At 54.1% G+C, this 9,751-nt stretch overlaps 1 long non-coding RNA gene across 1 annotated transcript; it reads left to right on the top strand.

Annotated features, from left to right (window-relative positions):
• The first annotated feature begins 2,908 nt into the window (after positions 1-2,908).
• Positions 2,909-7,195, top strand: LOC131512351 (uncharacterized). Its single transcript, XR_009262106.1, has 3 exons — positions 2,909-3,005; positions 3,981-4,033; positions 5,521-7,195. It is a non-coding gene; the product is annotated as an uncharacterized LOC131512351 (long non-coding RNA).
• Positions 7,196-9,751: the final 2,556 nt, after the last annotated feature.

The following is a 9,751-nucleotide window of genomic DNA, read 5'->3' as shown; positions in this document are numbered from 1 at the left end:
CGGGGCTATCGGCAGTTAAAAATGAAATTCTCTCTTTTGGTCATTCAACCGTATTTGCTCAGCGCCCACATGGTCCCTACTCTCCTGATATTTCCATTTTATTGGAAGAAGAGAGATTAAACACAGATACACATACATACGTGTAAGTAAACAAGAACACGTCAGAGGGTTGTACGCTGAGCAGTGACGTATACAGCTCACTGCTGGAGGAGACAACTGTCGAGGGGAGCCCCGGCCTGGAAGCCGGGAAGGACACTCCAGGCTGAGGGTGCTACCAGTGTTGGCTTGCTGGATCCAAGGTCTGGAGGGGGAAGGAGGGAGGGAGAGGACCGCGGAGGCAGCGGGTGTCAGATGATCTTTCCTCCTTCACCTGGCAAATTACCAAATCACGTGGAGCAGGAGTTGGTGGAAAGAGAATGGTAACTCGGGAGACGGGGCTGTACTCGCTCCGTCTCGGACCTAACAGGGCTTGGGCGGGATGCTTTTCCGTCTCTTGGACTGCAGCTGTGTTATTCTGCCTCCCTCCTTCTGGGTGATGTCTGGCCACCCCAGCCCCAGAAGGCCATTCCCGTACACGTCCTCTGGGGTGCAGATGAAAACAGGATAAGATGTCCTCTGCTCTGTTGGTTAATTGGCCCGGCAAGCTTCCATTAAGAGTTGTACTTTCCGGAGGGTCTGTGCTTAAAAGGGCCTCCTTTTAAGATGATGACTGCTCCCCAACCACGTGACTCTCGGTCGCTGGTGTTGTGCACACCAACAGCTGCTCGACAGCTGGCCGGGCTTCTGGACTCACGGGGTGGCTGGCTGACGGGGAGCTCCATGACGGCCACAGGAGTTCCAGCTCAAGAATCACCAATAGTCTCCCTAGAAATGGGCCACCGCCCAGCACCTGCCTCCCGCCTGACTCAGGGTGACTGCAGTGTGGATTTTGGCCGGTGGATACCAAGCACCAAATTCATGTGTGGCGGCCAGGGGACCACCCAGCCCTGAACCGCTGGCCTGCTATGCTACAGGGTGGGTTATTTTCGTGCGCGGACTTGTTTTTCCTGGCAGGGGGACGGCCACATACTTCATGGCAGCAAGTCGTGGAGCCTCTGTGGGCTCTATTTACACAGCAGGGGGAGAGAGATGCACTTTTTTGTGTATGTAAACAGAACGGTTTATGACCCATTAAACTGCCTGTCCTGATAGATGCGGGTCCCTCCTGCATGCGGGTAATATGTACAATATGTGTAGTGCTTCGGAAGGTACCAGCAACACCTCTGGCCAAGCACTGCTGTTCTGAATAACCCTCCTTGGCAGTGCAGGCTAATGAATGCCAGGGAGAAGCCCACAGTGGTGGTGACCAGGGAATCCTGGGATCCTCAGGAAGTGGGGAAGATCCCTGATGCCCTTCGCTCATGATCTCTACCTTATACAATGGTCTTCCACCACCACGTCTGTCCAATTTGAGCACAGAATACCTCCAGCTGTCAGACGCTCACCACCCAGGACCTTGGCTATTCCTTGGGGGTTGGCTCAGCTTTTATTTTTTTTTTTTATTTTTTTTTAATGTTTATTTTTGAGACAGGGAGAGACAGAGCATGAACGGGGGAGGGTCAGAGAGAGAGGGAGACACAGAATCTGAAACAGGCTCCAGGCTCTGAGCTGTCAGCACAGAGCCCGACACGGGGCTTAAACTCATGGACCTCGAGATCATGACCTGAGCTGAAGTCGGATGCTTAACCGACTGAGCCACCCAGGTGCCCCTGGCTCAGCTTTTAGAAAGTTCTTTCTTAGTGTAGTCAAAATCTACCCTCTAAGTGTTCACCTTGGAGCTCTTTGGGGTCAGACAAGGTCCAATCCCCCCTTTCCTGGAACTGCTCTGCGCTTCGGGAGGTAGAGCTCTTGATCGGGGTTGAACTGCTTTGGCCTCTTCAGCTGGCTCTCCTACAACCTGGTTTTGACCCCTTTCACCGGCTCTCCAAGCCCCATTCCCTTTTCTAGAAGTATGGCTCCCAAGTGTGAACTGAGTAGCTGGAGAGAGGGGGCTGACTGTCCCTCGCATCCTCTGAGAGGCAGGAGGGCCCTTCTACCAAATGAGAAGTGGGGTTCCCATCTCCTGGCCTCAGGCTGGCGAGAACCCCACTCTGTTAGCCACAAGGTCCCTGGAATGGGTGCTCCTCGGGCTTTGAGTAGATGGCTCCGTTGCTGGCTAAGAGCTTACGCTCTCCCTGTTCTGCATTTCCCCTCGTGTGGAAAACGGAAATACTAAACCAGGTTAATAACATTTTACTAACAAGAAGAAGCCCTTGTTATGAGTGTGGTGCCTTGGGTGCTTTTACAGGCATCTTACACTCTCCAGAGTAGAGCAACCGAAGAGCTGGGTTCCTGCCCCATGGTACAGCTGAGGAAACTGAGGCTCAGGGGAGTGAGATGACGTGACCATGGCCCTGGGTAGATGGCAACACTACCCAGGAATAGAACCGGGGGTTTTTGAGGCCAAATCAAATGTTTTTCCCGTGTCCTCAAACAGCTCTCTTGCGTGCAGGGGAGATAAGACTTTCTCCTAATGAAACAACCAAAGATTTGAATCCTGTGTTTGTTCTCTGGCACACGGGGGACAAATGTGAGGCCTCGGGTCATGCCCTTTGTCCCCTTCATGCAGCACTGTTGAGTTCATGAAGCAGAGGCCAAGGGAAAGGGCTGAGTCTAGTGGTCCCCTCTTTGCTGCAATGTCCTGGCCCGGAGACCAGAGCCAGACATACCCGCCCAGCTGGGGCCTGGTTTGAGCCTCCCCAGGATGGTGGCAGGTGTCTGCTCTGTCACTCTCCTCAGTGCCTGGAAGTCCAAGGCCATGAGGACTGGCTGCCTTCCCGGAAAACACAGGTCACTGTCTGGTCGGCCTGTCCTTGAGCCCAGGCCTAGCTCTGTCCCATGGCAGGATATGGACGGGGAGCGGTGAACTGTCCTCCTCCTCTCTCCCGGGTAGGACAGCAGGCTCCCAGACCTGGGAAAACCTCCAGGTGAGAACCTCTGTTCTGTAGGAGAGGCGTCAGCTCTAAGCCAGGCCTCCGGGGTCGTCACAGGGACTGGGGATCCCAAGGGCCGTGTGTCCAGTGACGTTCCGGGTGGGAGGCCAGCCTCTGGAGAGCTCAAAGGAAGAACTATGTTTTTAGGGAAGAAGACAGGGCAAAAGTCACCTCCCTCTCCTTGATGAGTGAGTGGCTCCAAAATGGCCTCTCTCCAACCTGTCTCTGCCAGGGCAGGACACACAGGGTCAACAGGGCTGACGTCAGTCCCTGTCGCCCCCACTCCCCACCATCTGAGCTGCCTAGTCACAGCTTGTGTGTGGTTGAGATAGCATGGGGAGGAGACTTCCCGAATCCTAGATTTGACCACAGTGAGCAGAAAGCCTTTTTTTCTCCTGGAGGACGGTGGGGTCAGCCTGCTGGTGGACGGGAAGGCTGACCCTGAGATGTGTGGGGTTTGAAGAAGCAGGATGATCTCGCAGGAGGCGGTTGGGTTTAATCAGGCTCCCACTGGGCACTGAGGCCCTTGTGACAAAGAAAAGAGCCAGTCTTGTTCTCGAGATGGGGTCATGTTTGTGCGAGGCCCGGAGACGGAGGGGGTGGGCGGTGGGCAAGAGGGTGGCCGTTTCCCCCTCTTTGCTGGCATCGAATGTGGTGCACTGAAAAGAAAACGTGTGGGAGGTAGGCTGAAAAGACCTGGTGTCGAGTCCCAGGTCTGCCACAGACTGACCGCCAGAGGTGGACTCCGTGTTCTTATCTGTGAAAGGGGGTGTTGAAAAATGTGCCCCCTGAAAGGTTACCAAGCCGTGAGCCCTGGATGTGAGAGGGCGTATTCAGTTGTGATGCGCTAGCGGCCAGGACCGATGTCACCAACAGGCTTGGTGGTGGTGGCTCACCCCTGGGGGGTGGGGGGGGGGGTGGGGAGGAGGGGCAGCCCAGTGGGATTTTGCATCATTCCTTCCCCACTAGGAGGAGCACTTGGCACTTGCAGAGGCTGGATTTTCTGCGTGGCAGGATGAGAGGTTGGAGTGGAACCCGCTGCCCTGCTCCCACCTCCCCCCCTCCCCCCCACCTCCTCCCGCCCCTCTGCCCCCTCTCCCCACTCTCCCCCCCTCTCCCAGGCTTCCCTCAGGGCAAACATCCCAGCAGGACCTTCCATCTCCCTCTGACCGCCCTCCCTCGGCCTTGGCAGCCTTTCAGAGACCGAGGAGGAGGCCAGGCTGCCAGGAAGGGTGGGGCTGCCTGGCAAGGCCCAGCCGCAGTGTGACCCGCCAGTCCCGGAAACGCTCCAAACCTTGGACCTCAGCGGACATCCGGCGACTCAGCGGCAGGGCCTGTCAGGGGGACGGAGTGCGTGTGGGATTCCTCTGAGGTCAGGTTCGCTGGAGACTTCTAAGAGGAGAAAGGAAGAGCCGTATTTTAGCCAATTCTGGAGTCAGAGGGCTCTGGGATGTGTTCACAGTGTGAACAGAAGTACTGGGACAGCCTCCAAAAAGGCTTCTCGCAGGGTTGTGCATGTATCCTAGATTTCTTTTTTTTTTATTAATTTTTTTAAATGTTTATTTATTTATTTTGAGAGACAGAGACAGAGCATAAGCAGGGAAGGAGCAGAGAGAGAGACACAGAATCCGAAACAGGCTCCAGGCTCCAAGCTATCAGCACAGAGCCTGACTCGGGGCTCGAACTCACAAACCGTGAGATCATGACCTGAGCCGAGGCCGGACGCTCAACCGACTGAGCCACCCAGGTGCCCCCTAGATTTCTTAATTAAAAAAAAAAAAACATAAGTCAATAGTGCTTTCTGAAGAGTGTTCGCCACGTACTAGGCGCTTGCTAAACCTGTTACCCACATGAATCCTTCAACAACTCGATGAGACTAGATTATTGTTATGCCCAATTTATAAATGAAGACACCAAGGGTCAGGGGCAAGTGTCATTTGCTCAAGGTCACAGAAATACTAATTGCTGGAGTCTGGATTGAAACCCAGGTGGGGCTGGCTGATTTCAGACCCCAGGTTCTTCACTTTCTTAGAAGGCAGAAACCATAGTCTCCTTGTCTCTATAGAATGCCTGGTACCTGGAAGACATCCAGTAAAGATAGGCTGATTAGGGCCTGATGTATTTTGGGGGGTCTGATTCTCTCCCATTATAGACTGATGAAATAACGTAAAATATGGGAAAGTACTTAGCTCAGAGGCAGATGTGCGTGTAGTAGGTCCACATAAATCCGAAGGTGAGGCCCGGCTTTCCTCCTTTCTACGTGATGTATCTGTGCTTGTGAATAGTATTTTCAGAGAACACAGCACCCCCTGGGGTCCCTGCCCCGGCAAGGCTGTGAAATGACCCTGTTATATCCCCTTGGCCAGAGGGAGTAAAGGGCCATGCTGGTGGGGTGGGGGAGGGAAGGATGAGCCTGTGACTCTCTTCTGTGTCCCACTATGCCGCAGGTTTGGGAGAAAAGACACCCGCTGTGTTTGCTGACGTCTCTAAGAGAGCCCTCCTCTTCCAGCTCCACAGAGACGGTGTGGACCCAGAAGCCTGGACCACTCAGAGCCCCGAGAGGCTGAGTCACACCCACATGTGTGAGAAACACCGACAGTGTCACAGCATCGAAGGATGCTGGAGCGGGTGTGGTCTTGTTGGAAGGAAAAGGGTCTGCGGTGGGACAGCTGGGCCAACCCCGGGGTCCCCTGGCTCCCATGCACACCCACGGGGCACTTGGCCTGCCTCCTTATTTCCGGGCAACTGCGCACCTGCTTCTCCCTCTGGGAGCCTCCCGGCCCTCCTGCCTTCTTGGCTTTCGTTAAGGTGGTTGAGATAGAACTGTCCCATAATTCCGTGTGTTTAACCCTCTCTGGGCTGGGTCTCAACAGACCCGCACTGACATGAAATTGGTCACAGTCCAGGCAGAAAATGTAACCCATTCCAGAAATCTCCGCGGTTAAGGTTATGAAGGCACTGGAGGAGATGAGAGGGCAGACAAGGGTGAAAGGCAGTCTTGAGAGTAGCAACCACTGGAAAATGCTACCATTCTTGGGTGGAAAGTCACAGAGAGGAGATGATGTTTCCAGAACCGGAGAGACTGGAATCCTGGTGGAGGTTTCCTGGCAGGAACTGGGACCGCAGAGGTGACCTGCCAGGGTAGAACGACTCTGGTTTCTACCCTCCTGGCTGTGGCTGTTGGGACCTTGGCAAATGTGGCCTGCAGGGATCAGCCTCCTAGGGGAGGGAGCAGGGTGCAGGAGGGGAGGACCCGGATCTGAGGGCAAACAAGCAAACGACCTGCCTAATCTCCAGCTAGTCAGACCTTTGAAAGAGACTGCATCCCTCCAAGGGGCGATCCAGAGGGTTGGCCCTAAACTTGCCTCTGGAAATTGTCCCAGATCCTCTACTGGTTACTGTAATTAGTGGTAATGCCTAAGCATTATCCCTGCTGGGACTGAGGCAGAGAAAGTACCATTTTTTCAAGCAGATCTGCTTCTTGTGTATTTTTCGAAGGCTATGGGAACCTCTGGTTCTTGACCAAGCACCAGGTTTGACGATAAAATCAGTCTCGAGGGACGGAAAGATCTATGGCAGACACTCGGGCAGACTTACACGCGTGTTAGGAGGGACACTGGACTCAGGGTCAGGAGACCTGAGGGTATGTCTTGGCTCAGACAAGTTGCTTACCATCTTTGAGCCTCAGGCTGCACATCTTTCAAATGGGGACTCTGTGTTTGCCAGGGTTCTGTAGAAGTGAGCAACAGAATGCACGCAAGGGGGGTTGTAGACGATAGAACGTTCAGACAGAGAGTCTTGTGCCTGGGAATGCACACGATCACAGGAATGTTGCTCAGCTCTGTTTCGGGGTCGATGTATCCCTTTGGAGTGGACACCTATAACCCTTGTCTTGTAACCACAGAATCGAACACGGCTGGATTCCAGGCAGCTTGTCCAAACTTTCTCCTGAAGGAGGAACCTGTTCTCCAAAGTTCTCAAAGATGATCCTTCCCCCCCTCCCTTCCACAAATATTTGGAGCACCCACGCTTTGTCAGGCACTGTGCTGGTCCTGGGGCAGTAATGGAGACAGATATGGGCCTCGTCCTCACCGAGCTGACAGTCTAGCACTTGATGAAAGTCTCTGCAAACAATTTCTGTTGAATACCTTCAGTAACAGGATGCTCGCCACCTTACAGGACGGCCTCTTCCCCCCCCCCCCCCCCCCCCCCCACCCCCCCCCCCCCCCCCCCCGGGTCAGTTTTTCCTTATTTAAACTGTAATGCTTGTTCTGACCTCTGGGGCTATACAAAACAAGTCTAACCCCATTTCCTATGTCAGTGCCCTTACAACGTGGAAAAATAAACACGGTATGCTCAGAAAACATTCTCACTCTCCAGTTTCCACTCGTGAAAGGGAAGCTGATTCTCTGTGACGTTAAATTCCCCCAGGTCATGAGGTCAGAGCCAGGGTGGTCTGTCTATACTCTGGGTGCTCGGGCCCTGTCCCCAGGCCCTGTCCCCCAGGCCCCAGGGGCCCAGTCCCCAGGGGTGGAGGGGAAACTGTGTGGCGGAGACCCGTGAAGGGATGCGGGGCAGAGGTTTGCAGGTGGCCGGGGAGGCGGGCCCGAGTGAAGCGCGGGGGGTCTGTCCTCTGGTGTGCGGGGGGGGGGGGGGGGGGGGGGGGGGGCGGTGTATGGGAGGCACTCTCTGGCCGTCTGCCCAGGACAAGCCACAAGCCTGAGCTCCTGGGTTTCTGCTCTGATTCACAGCTTCCTCTCTTCCCAGAGGAATCCCCTTTATAGCTCTCGAGGCCTGACCCCAGCGTCCCCGCGAATGTCGTCTGACTGCTGCACGGAGTGCAGCCGCAGCTCCTGTGCCGGGTGCCAGCTGGACGTGCTTGGCGGCTGGGGCCCTGGGAGCCACCTCTCGGGATGTCAGAGGGGAGCTGCAGCCGCCCTTCCGTCAGCAGGAAGCCCAGCCACAAACACTTGGACAGGAAGCGCAGGCGCTGGCCAGCTGAGCGAGCTCTGGTTTCTCCCGTGTCTAAGGGCCTGGCCCAGTGTAGAGGAAGACCAGCCAGGTGCTGCGGCCTGCACTGACAGGGCTGGGATGTGGGCTCTGGGCGTGAGCGGAAAAGCACTGCTGAGGCTGGACCAGAGGAGGAGCTTCCTGGAGGAGGGTGAGGGAGCAGGGAACACGGCGTCTAGCAGACCTCGGCCAGCTGGCTGGGGACACGCAAAGACCCCTTTGTGATGGTTCCAGACAAAATGTGTTCGCTTGGGCCCAGACCTCCGGCGTAAGCCAGGCCGGCTCCAACCTCCAGGCGGCCTCCGCCTCTGTGAAAACACACTGCAGTCCCCTGGGGTGGGATGTCCACACGTTCCAGCTTGAAGAATGACTCCTCTCAGGGGAAGCCTCTTTCGTAACCTACCGGGTTGTATTGTGAGTGAATTAATACAAAATAGAGCGTGCTGAGCTGGGGACAAAGGCAATTTTGCATTCCGGTTGACGTTGTTGCTTCTAAGTGCTATGCGTGATTATCCTCAGGGCAGTCTGTGTGTGCAGACCACGTGTGTGCCCCAAGGACCCCAGGATTTACAGAGCGCTTCAAATTTTCACAAGTCGCTTGAGTATTTTTTTTCCCCCACTTTTGCTTCTCACGACCTGATAGGTCAGTAAGAGATGCCTGGTATCTGGGGACCAGGAGGTAGGTAGATTGGCTCAAGGTCACACGGCTCAGTCATGGCAGCTCCAGGGCCACCGCCATGACTCGTCTTGCTCTAAAAAGATAACTTAGATGATTATTACTTTCCAAGTGCCCGAACCTCTCCTACCTTACCCTGGACCGCGTGCTTTCAAGCTCCCGCCCTCGGAGTCTGTAGCTAATAGCCCGTTGTTTGAAGCACATTTTGAAAACCTTCTGGGTGAATCCTGCCTGTGGCTTTATTCCCTCTCCCTGCCATGCCCACGGGTTTTTTATTGGTGGCATTTCAATAATCTAGATTTTATCATAGTCTATGACCTCTATGGTTCTGACTCTAGACCAAGGGCTAGCAACTTTTTCTGTAAAGGGATAGTCAGTAAATATTTTAAGTTACGGGCCACTTGGTCTCTGTAGCAATTGCCCAACTCTGCCATTGTGGTGCAAAAGCAGCCATAGACAGTGTGTAAACAAATGGCGTGGCTGTGTTCCAATAAAGCTTTATTCACAAAAACCGGCAGTGAGCTAGGTTTTGCACCCACGCTGTAGTTCACGGATCTCTGCTTCTGAACTCCCTGAAGACAGAGACTCTTGTTCTTACACAACTACAAGCACTCTCCCTACTCCAGGCACCAGTGTTGGGTTGACTGTGTTTATACCTTGTGCTTAACGGAGTTCATTGTTAGTTAATTCAATGAGTGGAATGTCTGAAGGAGTTTGCAAATGAAGCCATTATAGAACTGGTTAGGTTTTGATTCTGATCCTCAACTGGAAGCTACACAATATGGTTGAGTATAATCTCATTGAGGAGAATTGGTAGGCCTGATTTGAACACCAATTCTGCTACTTCTTAGCCCTGAAAGCTTGGGCACATAACTTGTGCTGAAGAAATGGTGGCCATTGCTACCTGGAGGGACATAGTGTTCCTGCTGAACGCTCTCTGTGCTCAGGGTCAGGTTCCAGATGGGGCCTCAGTATTGTCTACTGTCTGACACACAGGATATCGTGAGAATAAATGGAAAGATAGCCTTTAGCCAGGAAAAGGTAGGGTTATGTA

The sequence above is a fragment of the Neofelis nebulosa genome, chromosome 5, assembly GCF_028018385.1.
Source record: "Neofelis nebulosa isolate mNeoNeb1 chromosome 5, mNeoNeb1.pri, whole genome shotgun sequence".
NCBI lineage: Eukaryota > Metazoa > Chordata > Mammalia > Carnivora > Felidae > Neofelis > Neofelis nebulosa.
The sequence above is the reverse complement of the archived record's forward strand: the minus strand, read 5'-3'. Positions and strand labels throughout refer to the sequence as shown.